This window comes from Rhinoderma darwinii, chromosome 2 (assembly GCF_050947455.1).
Source record: "Rhinoderma darwinii isolate aRhiDar2 chromosome 2, aRhiDar2.hap1, whole genome shotgun sequence".
Lineage (NCBI taxonomy): Eukaryota > Metazoa > Chordata > Amphibia > Anura > Rhinodermatidae > Rhinoderma > Rhinoderma darwinii.
In genome coordinates, this window is record NC_134688.1 from 18422149 (window position 1) to 18435093 (window position 12945).

The window sequence follows — 12945 nt, forward strand, 5'->3', positions numbered from 1 at the left end:
GCCGTCATGGGCTGTGATTACGGGCACGGTCTTGTGCATAGGGCCTAAGACTGCTTGCAACAGGCGCTGTAAAAAAAAAAAAATATCCATCTGACTGACAGACACTGTGGGGAAGCAGCCAATTTTTTACAGATGGCAAGGACAGCCCCTGGAGCTGGGCCAAGACCCGTATAGGAGGTGCAGGAGGTGCCCCTATGGCACAGAAACCCTTGCAATTTACTAGAAAATGGATGCAAGCTCGCACGTTTTAGCTACAAGACAAGATATCACTATAAAACTGGGTGAGGATCAATACGGACACCATTACAGCTGCCATACGGGCCGTTACCCAACTTTCCCAGAGTAGTGAAAAGCAAATCGGTTTAATTAGGGAGCAATACAAGAGCAAAGCACGTACACACTGCCAACCTACACATACCTGCTATATAAGAGTCTAGAAAAGATGGGTGCAGCGGAAACGATGGCCAAATCAGTTGTCACCCAGCTTTCCTAGAGGCTGAGAGAACTAAAACAAGGACATTCTGGATTGTGCAAGATTAACCGTGTGACTTAATTCTTCCCTGAGGTTTTGTTTTCGTGAGTGACATTACAGAACAGCAATGACCTTGAGCATAGTTCTCCAGTCGGCTGCTTTTTAAACCTGCAAAAATTCCAAAACAGGCCTTGTATTCCCCAGCTACGGCCTACACTAGTTTTTTGTAAAAATACAATCAAAAAGCAAGAAAAGACCAGACAAAGTGGCCTGTTGTCTCCCCCACGACCCCAGCACCCAGGGCACATTCTCTGGTAGCCACCCCCTAGTGACGCCCCTGGCCAGGTCTCTGATTTCATGCAGAGACATATGGAGGTTTTTCTATTGGATTACATGTTCCATCTGTAAATATCTACAAAATGCGGCACCGTATAGCGGCACACGGAGTACCTATGTATGGCTCGGTAGTGTGGCACCTAAGGTACTCCATGTGCCGCCATACAGGATCGGCCATGTGCATTAGGCTTTCATATAGTTCATCAAAGGCTCTGGTTACACTAGCACTACAGGCCTCAATTGGGGGCTCTGTTAAAGGGGTTATATGGGGGGGGGGGGCAAAAGTTTATTATGCAGTATGTGAGTACAATCACGAATATATATTCCGGTCCCACGTCACGCTGATTCTGAGATTTTCATGGATTTTTACAGCGCTGCCGGGGGACCAGAAGTCTAGTTGCGCAGTCTTCTTTGATGACGATACGACTCTTTGTCAAGTGACCGGCCCCGCTGTACTCTATGTACTTTGCTGTACTACTGCAATGCAAAATACAAATCTGGATTTGTGTGATTTTCACTGCAGATTTAATTCTAAGGCTGAGTTCACACATGGCGGATACGCTACGTAGTTACACTGCATATCTGCCCACGGTGGTCAAAGGGAATTCCGGGTGAAAAACCTAACCAAACTGTGGTGTATTTTTCGTCCGCTGCGGAAGACTGCAGCATTTAGCCAGCCTGCTAGCAGGCCGGCCTCCTGGTATGACGTTTCATCTCAAGAGATCGCTGCAAGCTGTGATTGGCTGCAACGGCGGTCACATGGGATGAAACGTCATCCCAGGAGGAAGAAAAACAGACTTCTGGGTAAGTATGAGATTTATTTATTTACTATAAATAAATACTAATACTATCGAGTGCCACTCAGATGCCATAAAAAATGGCCCGAGGGGCACATGGCTCGTGTGCAACTAGCATAAAGGGCATACTTCTCTAGGACTGCCCTATAATCCAGAATATTTCATAATCCAGATCCCGAGTGCCAGACTACAGGAATTTTATTGTAAACAAAACGAAAACCCCTTCCCTCAATATTTTTACAGTATTACCCCTGGCTGCATCCGTAACGTCGATTTGATCCCAGTATGTGTGAAATCACCTTGAATTTTTTTTCCTCTAGTGTGTAAACAGTTTGCACAAACATTAGCTATGTAGTAATCCAGCAATGGAGCGGAGGAACGTTTCCATGACAACCAGAGACGCTACCCAGGCCTGGACAGCATCCCTCGTCCCACGCTGGATGACCAAGAGTTACAGAAATGTTTGTAATGAAATCATCAAGAGATAAACTCCCAAGTCCAAGATATGACAAAAGGGTTGTGGCCATTCTTCCGGGTGCTACCGCCCAGTCCTTATTATTGGGACCCTTTACGTCACAGTCTTTTTCCAACGTGTTTATATAGTATATGACAAGGTGAATTTAGGTGGAATTCCCCTTTAACAAACTACCATACTGGTCCCTATGGTGTATCCCAGTCTGTGGTCATGTGCGTGTAAACAAACATTGACGCACCCCCTCCCTGCAGACACAGCCCCCCCAATATCAGAATTTGGGGACTAAATTTTGCTACACCGTATATTACAAGGTTAGAGCATATCCTGTGCTAATTTGTCCATTATTACGATATCAATAGAGAACCCCTTTAAGGCAATTCTCAAAAATAAATCATTAATATTTAAAGGGCTTGTCTCATGATGAGATAGGGGGCAAAAGTACGTCATAGGGGGGTCCACTCTATTTGCCAGAACAGACAGCCCCCTCATGTATTACATGGCAAGCCATTCAATTAAATACATTTTATATACACACATATGTTAAAGTCATTTGGGAAGATTCATGGAAACAATCTAAGAGAAGGACTGTTTGCGTGGCCCCTAGCAACCAATCACAGCTCAGCTTTGATTTTTCAAAGGCACTATAAGAAATAAAAGCTGAGCTGTGATTGGTTGCTATGGGCAACAAAGAGCTTTACTGTTAGGGTATGTTCACACGTAGTCAACCAAAACGTCTGAAAATCCAGAGCTGTTTTCAAGGGAAAACAGACCCTGCTTTTCAGACGTATTTTTACCAACTCGTTTTTTTACCAACTCGTTTTTGGAGTTGTTTTCATTGGAGTCTATGAGAAAACAGCTCCAAAAACGTCCAAAGAAGTGTCCTGCACTTCTTTTGACGAGGCTGTATTTTTACGCGTCGTCGTTTGACAGCTGTCAAACGACGACGCGTAAATAACAGGTCGTCTGCACAGTACGTCGGCAAACCCATTCAAATGAATGGGCAGATGTTTGCCGACGTATTGGAGCCGTATTTTCAGACGTAAAACGAGGCATAATACGCCTCGTATACGTCTGAAATTTGGCCGTGTGAACATACCCTTAGGGTATGTTCACACGTAGTCAACCAAAACGTCTGAAAATCCAGAGCTGTTTTCAGGGGAAAACAGACCCTGCTTTTCAGACGTTTTTTACCAACTCGCATTTTTACCAACTCATTTTTTTACCAACTCGTTTTTGGAGCTGTTTTCATTGGAGTCTATGAGAAAACAGCTCCAAAAACGTCTGAAAGAAGTGTCCTGCACTTCTTTGCCGAGGCAGTGAATTTACGGGTCGTCGTTTGACAGCTGTCAAACGACGACTCGTAAATAACAGGTCGTCTGCACAGTACGTCGGCAAACCCATTCAAATGAATGGGCAGATGTTTGCCGACGTATTGCAGCCCTATTTTCAGACGTAAAACGAGGCATAATACGCCTCGTATACGTCTGAAATTTGGCCGTGTGAACATACCCTTAGGCAGAATCTGCTATTCAGCTTCTTATGGCTTTTTTTTATTTTTCATAAACTGGTCTGTTAGGCCTCATGCACACGACCGTAAGGGTTTTTACGATCTGCTAATACGGATGCACATTCGTAGCTGTCCGCAATAGTGGAACCTCCTATAGACTTCTATGGGCGAGTCCGTGCCGCAATCGTGGACAAGAATAGGAAATGTTCTATATTTTGCGGATCATTTCTACGGCCCGGACACACAGCTGTAAATATACGGAAAGGCGGCCTATAGAAATTAATGGGTCTGAAATTTCATCCGTTTTTACGGATCCTGTAATTACGGATGAAATCTACGGTCGTGTGCGTAGGGCCACAGTATTTGCGTTGTTACGTGCATTTTATTACGTGGCGTTTTCCAGATTGCCATCATGTGATTCTAAGATTCCTCATTGTAACGCATGATTCATTCTGAAAAATCGCCCAAAAAGAGACATAATAAAACAGACAAATTTAGGCTCGGTTCCCACATAGCATAAAAGCTGCGGAAATTCCGCAACATAAATCTGTGCGGGAAATCCGCAGCATTTACAGCAGCAAAGATTCAGCAAATCTCAGCCACACGCTGCAGAAAAAAGCCCAAAAACGCAGAATAGTCGTGCGGAAAGTGCACTGCGGTGCAACTTTAAATTCCGCAGTATGTCAATTTACGCTGCATATTCTGTGCGGAGATTCTGTGTGTTTCGCCTAGAAGACAAACGGGGAGCGTAAATTCTGTACGAAAATACGCAAGTTGAGTTTTGTACAGCGTTAACGCAGTAAAAACGGCTGTAAATCCTCAGGTGCACATATAACTTGCTATAATCGGTGCTTGAGACCGTATCCGCAGATTAAACCGCTGCGGAAAAACAGCAAAAACGCACTATTTGGTGTGGATTTCTGTGACAGATTTACTAGCATTTTTTTGAGATTTTGCGGCAGATTTTCTGTTGCACAAAATCTGCTGTGTATCCTGTGTGTGTGAACATACCCTTACACATGCCTTTTTTTTGGGGGGGTCAGGCAAAAAAAACAATGGAGAACTATGGGAGAAAATCGCCAAATAATGCAATGTTTGTAGTGCGTTTAATATTTCCCTATTGACTTCCCATTCAGGACTTTTATGAAAGCTGGGTGACAACCCCTACAAGATCTTTGACGGCCGCCCTAGTGGTAGTCACACCGCTTTCCCAGAAACAGATACAACTAGAATAAAACAGCTGAAAATACTTGTTGGCAACTTGTCCGAAGAGGACTCCTCTTCGGACTGTTGATTTCTAGACAACGCCTTTAACACGAGAGCCGCTTTATAATGCGTTGTCGAGAGGAGACGTCCCCTTTAAGTAGAATTCCCAAATCTAATGTCCCCAATACGGGAGAAATAAACCCGCGGGATCTTGCACTTTGGTTTACGACTATCCTGACGCAGCCGGAGACACATCCAAGATGATCTATAAAAAAAAATCTTCAAGGATCTGCTCTTAATTCTCTCCAGACCCCATGTAAACAAGACGTCTAAGCCCATGCCGGTAAGCCGGCGTTTCTGCAAATAACACGCACTCGTTTATCGTTGCGTAAGTCGTCATACCCCAAAGGCCTGCGCTAAATATAGCCCCATTGTAATTAGACAGCAGGAAATCATCGATGTAACGTGAAATCGTATCCATTATTCGGACATGCAAGGGTTAATTAAACATTCATTTCCGCAGTCCGCTGTCATCCGATAAAAACAATATATTACCCCCCTCCCCCCTTAACAAAACATTCATGTATCTATCTGCAGAGAGTTATATAGTAATAATGTATGGAGCAAGCCACAATGTATCCATCTAGTGCTAGGAAGTGCACAATGACACAATGTATCCCTGCGAGGAAATAAGAAGAAAGACAAAGGCCGGGCTGCAGACATGTCCGCCTTCTTGTATCATTTACCTCCAGGATCTCTGCAGGGACCAGCACACAGCACGGCAGGAGTTAAGTGCACTGCCCTGTATAAGGACACTGACAAGGCTGCTGCACTCTTTTTTTTTTTTTTTCCGTAACAACTTTATTGAGCGGAGCAGAGCGAGAACACTCTATTCTAATGCTAACGTAGAAACCAGAGTGCTGCAAGTCCACAAGTCTTCAACGGTAGTCAGTAGTCTGCGCAACTGATCGAAGCTGATTGACAAACCAATGACAAATCAAAATGGACCCCTGACCCAATAGGGCACTAATATTTGGGTATAATAATAATCTTTATTTCTATAGCACCAACATATTCTGTAGCACTAAATAACCCCTACCTGCACGAGTCAGTAACTAAACGTCGTCACGTGAGGTTACTTCCCGCACGAGGACGTATAGTTACTCAGTCGGTCGCCGACAGCTGACACTCCACTCTTGCCGGCCAGCGGTCCTTTGCCGCTGATTTTGGCAATTAACCCCTTAAATGTGGCGATTGGTTGCGATCGGCGCATTTTAGGGTTTTCTAGCATATCCCCAGACCCCGCTCTGAAATCGGGGGGTTTGCCGATAGTTAGCATGGCCCCCGTGTCTGTCATGGATGGAAGCCTATCAGGACCAACCTCCTGCTGGTTCTGATAGGCTTCCTGTCAGAGTAACAGGAAGTCACTGTCGGCGACAGTGTGCATCGGGTACCGGGAGGTCAGCTGTCCCCGACAGAGGACACTCCAGTGTTGCAGATCATCGGCTCATCGCCGCTGATTTAGGCAATTAACCCCTTAAATGTGGCGATCGATTGGGGTTTGTAGCACATTGGCAGCCCCCATGCATTCGTGGGGGTTGAAATGGCAACCGGAGGCCTCCGGGTCTGCCATGTATGGAAGCCTATGAGGACCAGCCTCTGGCTGGTCCTCGTAGACTTACTGTCAGAGTGACTGTGATGTCACACTGACAGTTGGAATACGTTACACTACCTAGATGGTGTAATGTATTATAGCAGCGATCAGAGCTGCAGATAAAAAAATAAAAAGTTAATAAAAATGTTTTACAAAAGTGTAAAAATAAAAGCTTTTTTTCCCCCTATAATAAGTCTTTTATTATAGGGAAAATAACGTTAAAAAAAAAGTAAACATATTTGGTGTTAAGGATCTGCCAGGCACAGCTTCTGTGTATACGCCCATAGGTAATCAGTCTGCACCTGCTTCTATGTCTGTGACACTGACTCCATCTTCCACCACTCAGGATGGCAGGCTTAGGAGTGGGAGAGCCTATCACAGCCTGGCCAGACGGAGCTAGCTCCCGCCCTCTGTCTATTTATACCTGCCTTTCCTGTTCCTCCTTGCTTGTGATTCTTCTCATCTGGTTTCCTGGCCCTGCTGCAGCTTCTTGAACTATTTGTCCCTGCTTCATACTGACCCTGGCTTACTGACTACTCTCCTGCTCTGCGTTTGGTACCTCGTACACTCCTGGTTTGACTCGGCTTGTTCACTACTCTCCTGCTCTGCGTTTGGTACCTCATACACTCCTGGTTTGACTCGGCTTGTTCACTACTCTTGTTGCTCATAGTGTTGCCGTGGGCAACTGCCCCTTTTCCCTTGCTGCTGTGTACCCTTGTCTGTTTGTCTGTCGTGCACTTATTGAGCGTAGGGACCGTCGCCCAGTTGTACCCCGTCGCCTAGGGCGGGTCGTTGCAAGTAGGCAGGGACTGAGTGGCGGGTAGATTAGGGCTCACTTCTCTGTTTCCTTAACCCCATCATTACATTTGGTATCACCGCGTTCATAACAGCCCACGCTATAAGTTATTTTTCCTGCACGGTGAACACTGCAAACAAAATAAATGAAAAACAATGGCAGCATCGCTATTTTTTGGTCACCACCCCACCCAAGATATAGAATAAAAAGTGATCAAAAAGTTGCATGTACCCCAAAATAGTACCAATAAAAACTACAACCATCCCACAAAAAACAAGCCCTTACACAACTATTTTGACTAAAAAATAAAAAAGTTATGGCTCTATTATTAAATAATTTTATAGAAAATTTAATTTATTGTGCAAACGCTGCAAAACATAAAAAAAACTATATGCATTTGGGATCGCCGTAATCGTACCGACCCGCAGAATAAAGTAAAATGTTATTTATTGCACACGGTGAATGCCACAAGAAGCAAAGAATTGAAAACGCCAAAATTTGTTTTTTGGTCACCTTAGCTCAAATTAATTTTTTTATAAAAAGTGATCAAGAAGTTGTGTGTACCATAAAATGGTGCCAATGAAAGCTACAGCTCGTCCTGCCAAAAATAAGCCCCCAGACCGCTCAATCAACCAAAGAATAAAAAAAGTTATGCCTCAGAATGTGATGATACAAAACATTTTTTTTTTAAGCAAATAGTCTTTTCTTTGTAAAAGTAGTACAATTTAAAAAACCTATATAAATGTGGTATCACCATAATCGTATTGAGATGCAGAATAAAATTAAGTTGTCGTTTTTATCGCATAGTGAAAGACGTAAAAACAAAACCCCAAAAAACAGTGGAGGAATCCGTTTTTTCCAATTTCAGCCTGCCATTAGTTTTTTTTTTTTCAGTTTCCCAGTACATTTTATGGTACTACTTTAAATGGTGTCAATAGAAACTACAGCTCCTCCCGCAAACAATAAGCCCTCACACCGCTCTATTGATGGAAAAATTCAAACGTTATGGCTCTTGGAAGGCGGGGAGTGAAAAACGAAAATGAAAAAGCAAAAAAGGATCAGTCCTGAAAGGGTTAATTAATTTCTCATTAAAAAAAAAACCATTTATGACCCCATATGGGGTATTACCGTAATCAATAGAAATTGCTTTTCAAATGTTGGGCGGCTTTTTCTCTTTTATCCCTTGTGAAAATTAAAAAAAAAACAACATTTTAGTGGACAAAAATGTTGGTATTCATTTTCATGGCCTAAATGCACTAAATTCTACAAAAAACCTGTGGGGTCAAAATGCTAACTATACCCCTAGAAAAATTCCTTGAGGGGTGTAGTTTGCAGAATGGGGTCACTTTTGGGGGCTTCCTACTGTTTTGGTCCCTCTGGGGCGTTGCAAAGCCGACATGGCACTGAAAACCAATCCAGCAAAATCTGCGCTCCAAAATCCAAACATCAGTTTACGACCACATATGGGGTATTGCCGTAATCGGGAGAAATTGCTTTACAAATGTTGAGGTGCTTTTTCTCCTTTATTCCTTGTAAAAATGTAAAAAAAATCTATGTTTTAGCAGAAAAAAAAAGGTGATTTTCATCTTCACAGACTAATTCCACTAAATTCTGCAAAAAAAAACTGGGGGTCAAAATGCTAACTATACCCCTAGAAAAATGCCTTGAGGGGCGTAGCTTCGAAAATGGGGTCACTTTTTTTTTGGGGGGGGGGTTTGACTGTTTAGGCACCATAGGACCACTTCAAACCTGACATGGTGCCTAAAATATATCCTAAAAAAAAGGAGACCCCAAAATCCACTAGGTGCTCCTTTGCTTCTGAGGCCTGTGCTTCAGTCCATTAGGACACTAGGGCCGCATGTTGGATATTTCTAAAAACTGAAGAACCTGGGCAATAAATATTGAGTTGCATTTCTCTGGTAAAATCTCCTGTGTTACAGAAAAAAAATGTATTACAAATGAAATTCAGCAAAAAAAAAAATGTAATTTGTAAATTTCACCTCTGCTTTGCTTTAAAGAGTCTCTGTCACCACATTATAAGTGTCCTATCTCCTACATAAGGAGATCGGCGCTGTAATGTAGGTGACAGTAATGCTTTTTATTTAGAAAAACAATCTATTTTTTACCACTTTATGAGCGATTTTTAGCTTTATGCTAATTTGTTTCTTAATGCCCAAGTGGGCGTGTTTTTACTTTAGACCGAGTGGGCGTTGTAGAGAGGAGTGTATGACGCTGACCAATCAGTGACCAATCAGCGTCATGCACTTCTCTCCATTCATTTACTCAGCGCATAGTGATACTGCGTTATTCACTATGTGCTGTCTTATACTGACATATTAACATTACTGAAGTGTTTAGACAGTGACTAGACATTCCTTCCAGCCAGGACGGGATGTCTATTCACAATCGCGACACTTCGTTAACGTTTGTTTGGTACTTACAGCAGAGCAAAGCGTAATCCTGCTGTAACCTGTCATTTACAGCGAGATCTCGCAAGATTACGCTTGCTCTGCTGTAAGTACCAAACGTTAACGAAGTGCAGAGATTGTGAATAGACATCCCGTCCTGGCTGGAAGGAATGTCTATTCACTGTCTAAACACTTCAGTAACGTTAATATGTCAGTATAAGACAGCACATAGTGAATAACGCAGTGTCACTATGCGCTGACTAAATGAATGGAGAGAAGTGCATGACACAGATTGGTCACTGATTGGTCAGCGTCATACACTCCTCTGTACAACGCCCACTCGGTCTAAAGTAAAAACACGCCCACTTGGGCATTAAGAAACTAATTAGCATAAAGCTAAAAATCGCTCATAAAGTGGTAAAAAAATAGATAGTTTTTCTAAATAAAAAGCACTGCTGTCACCTACATTATAGCGCCAATCTCCTTATGTAGGAGATAGGGCACTTATAATGTGGTGACAGAGCCTCTTTAATTCCTGTGAAACGCCTAAAGGGTTAAAATACGTTCTGAATGTTGTTTCGGATACTTTGAGGGGTGCAGTTTTCAAAATGGAGTGATTTATGTGGATTTGTAGGGAGAATTACCGCTCTCGGCGATGCAATGGAAGAGACACAACTTCTTTTGTTCAACTTCTTTAGGGTATGTTCACACGAGGGCGTCCGTAACGGCTGAAAACATCCCCGTAATTTCAGCCGTAACGGCATGTGCAGGCGCTTGAACGCCGCGTCCATTACGGACGTAATTGGCGCTGCTATTCATTGAAGTCAATGAATAACGGCTCCAATTACGGCCAAAGAAGTGACAGGTCACTTCTTTGACGCGAGCGTCTATTTACGCGCCGTCATTTGACAACGGCGCGTAAATTACGCCTCGTGTGAACAGACAAACGTCTGCCCATTGCTTTCAATGGGCAGATGTTTGTCAGCGCTATTGAGGCGCTATTTTGGGACGTAATTTGGGGCAAAAACGCCCGAATTACGTCCGTGAATAGGCCGTGTGAACATTCCCTAACTGTAATGAACAGGTGACAGGAAATTCTCTTCTATGGAGCAGACAGGAATCCTGAGGTTGGGGACTTCGATCCCGCTGGAAATCCCCCGGAGAGAGGTCGTGCCTGAACCCACGTTGCCAAGCTTGGCAGCGAACACGCCACTGTCAGTCACGGTGGGAGCTACCCACTACTGTCAGAATATCCTAGGGTAGTCCACGGTAAGTCATCTGTGGATTTCAGGACTAGTCTTCTATGCACACTGTGACCAGGATGAACGAGGGACGTCACTTCTCTTGGAGGGTCACTGGCTGTAAAAGGGTCCTCGTCAGGGAATTTACAGTCTATGACCGGTACCTGTAGCGGATGCTGATGGCACAATCCGCTCCTGCTTCGGTCAGTCCTCTGCGGCTGCAACAACCTCTGCTTTTGCCACTGCTGCAGAGAGGCACGTTCTGCTCATACGGTCCTCTGATGCTGCCACGATCCCTCCTCTGATGCTGCTACAGAAGGACACTTGTCCAGCAGTTCCCTGCCCTGCTGTATCAGGCAGCCAAGCTGTGGGCCTCCCCCTTGGTGTTCGTCCGGTCACCGGTCCGGTCCCCCTTGGTCTCTCTCTCCCTCCTGCACGTCACTCTCCTCCTTCCCTCTCCTCCTCACGTTCGCGCCGCTCTCCTGGACTTCCGCCCGCTCCACTCCTCCCCCGCACTTCCATTTTTTTCTTCCTCCTCCGTCCACGTGTCGGCATCCCCTCCTCCAACCTCGCATCGCGAGACTTCGCCCTGCTTCACCGCCGGAGCGCATGCGTCGTTGCTGTCGGCAGAGCGGCCGTTGCCATGACGCTCCTCCGCTCGAGAGCCGAACTCCCGAGCCACAGACCGGCCCGTGTCCCTGCGTTGACCCCCCCGCCACTACAGGTAAGTACACCACTTACAGACTTTCTAATATATAAGGCCCTCAAAGCCACTTCAGAACTGAACTGGTCCCTGAAAAAATAGCCTTTTTATATTTTCTTGAAAATATGAGAAATTGCTGCTAAAGTTCTAAGCCTTGTAACGTCCTAGAAAAATAAAAGGACCTGAAAAAAAACCTGATGCAAACATAAAGTAGACATGGGAAATGTTAACTAGTAACTATTTTGTGTGGTATTACTATCTGTTTTACAAGTAGATACATTTAAATTCAGAAAAATGCAAATTTTTGCTAATTTTCCCTTAAATTTGAAGATTTCACAAATAAATATTGAATTTATCGACCACATTTTTTCACTAACATAAAGTACAATATGTCACGATAAAACAATCTCAGAATCGCTTGGATAGGTAAAAGCATTCCGGAGTTATTACCACATAAAATGACACGTCAGATTTGAAAAAATCATCTGTGTCCACGAGGCCAAAACATGCTCAGTCCTGAAGGGGATAATTGTAGAAGTAACAAACAAAAGGAGAGAGGTCCCTGTCCATAAGAGCTTACACTCTACAGGAGAGGTCCCTGTCCATAAGAGCTTACACTCTATAGGAGAGGTCCCTGTCCATAAGAGCTTACACTCTATAGGAGAGGTCCCTGTCCATAAGAGCTTACACTCTATAGGAGAGGTCCCTGTCCATAAGAGCTTACACTCTACAGGAGAGGTCCCTTCCCATAAGAGCTTCCACTCTATAGTAGAGAGGTCCCTGCCCATAAGAGCTTACATTCTACAGGAGAGATCCCTTCCCATAAGAGCTTCCACTCTACAGGAGAGAGGTCCCTTCCCATAAGAGCTTACACTCTATAGGAGAGAGGTCCCTGTCCATAAGAGCTTACACTCTATAGGAGAGAGGTCCCTGTCCATAAGAGCTTACACTCTATAGGAGAGAGGTCCCTGTCCATAAGAGCTTACACTCTACAGGAAAGAGGACTGTGACCATAAGAGCTTACACTCTACAGGAGAGGTCCCTTCCAATAAGAGCTGACACTCTACAGGAGAGAGGTCCCTGCCCATAAGAGCTTACACTCTACAGGAAAGAGGACCGTGACCATAAGAGTTTACACTCTACAGGAGAGAGGTCCCTGCCCATAAGAGCTTACACTCTACAGGAGAGACGTCCTTGCCCATAAGAGCTTACACTCTACAGGAGACAGGTTTTTGCACATAAGAGCTTACACTCTACAGGAGAGAGGTCCCTGCCCATAAGAGCTTACACTCTACAGGAGAGAGGTCCCTGCCCATAAGAGCTGACACTCTACAGGAGAGAGGTCCCTGC

The 12945-nt window shown here is 44.3% G+C and overlaps 1 protein-coding gene across 4 annotated transcripts in view; it reads right to left on the reverse strand.

The window, feature by feature from the left end:
* ME3 (malic enzyme 3) overlaps window positions 1-12945 on the reverse strand; it is a 335644-nt gene that overhangs the window by 233700 nt on the left and 88999 nt on the right. The window contains exon 1 of one of the 4 annotated variants that reach the window (XM_075851432.1): window positions 5540-5630. The exons of the other annotated variants lie outside the window; for them this stretch is intronic. The gene's annotated coding sequence lies outside the window, so the exon portion shown is untranslated. Of the gene's footprint in view, window positions 1-5539; window positions 5631-12945 lie in introns of those variants that run through there. 4 annotated transcript variants of the gene reach the window in all.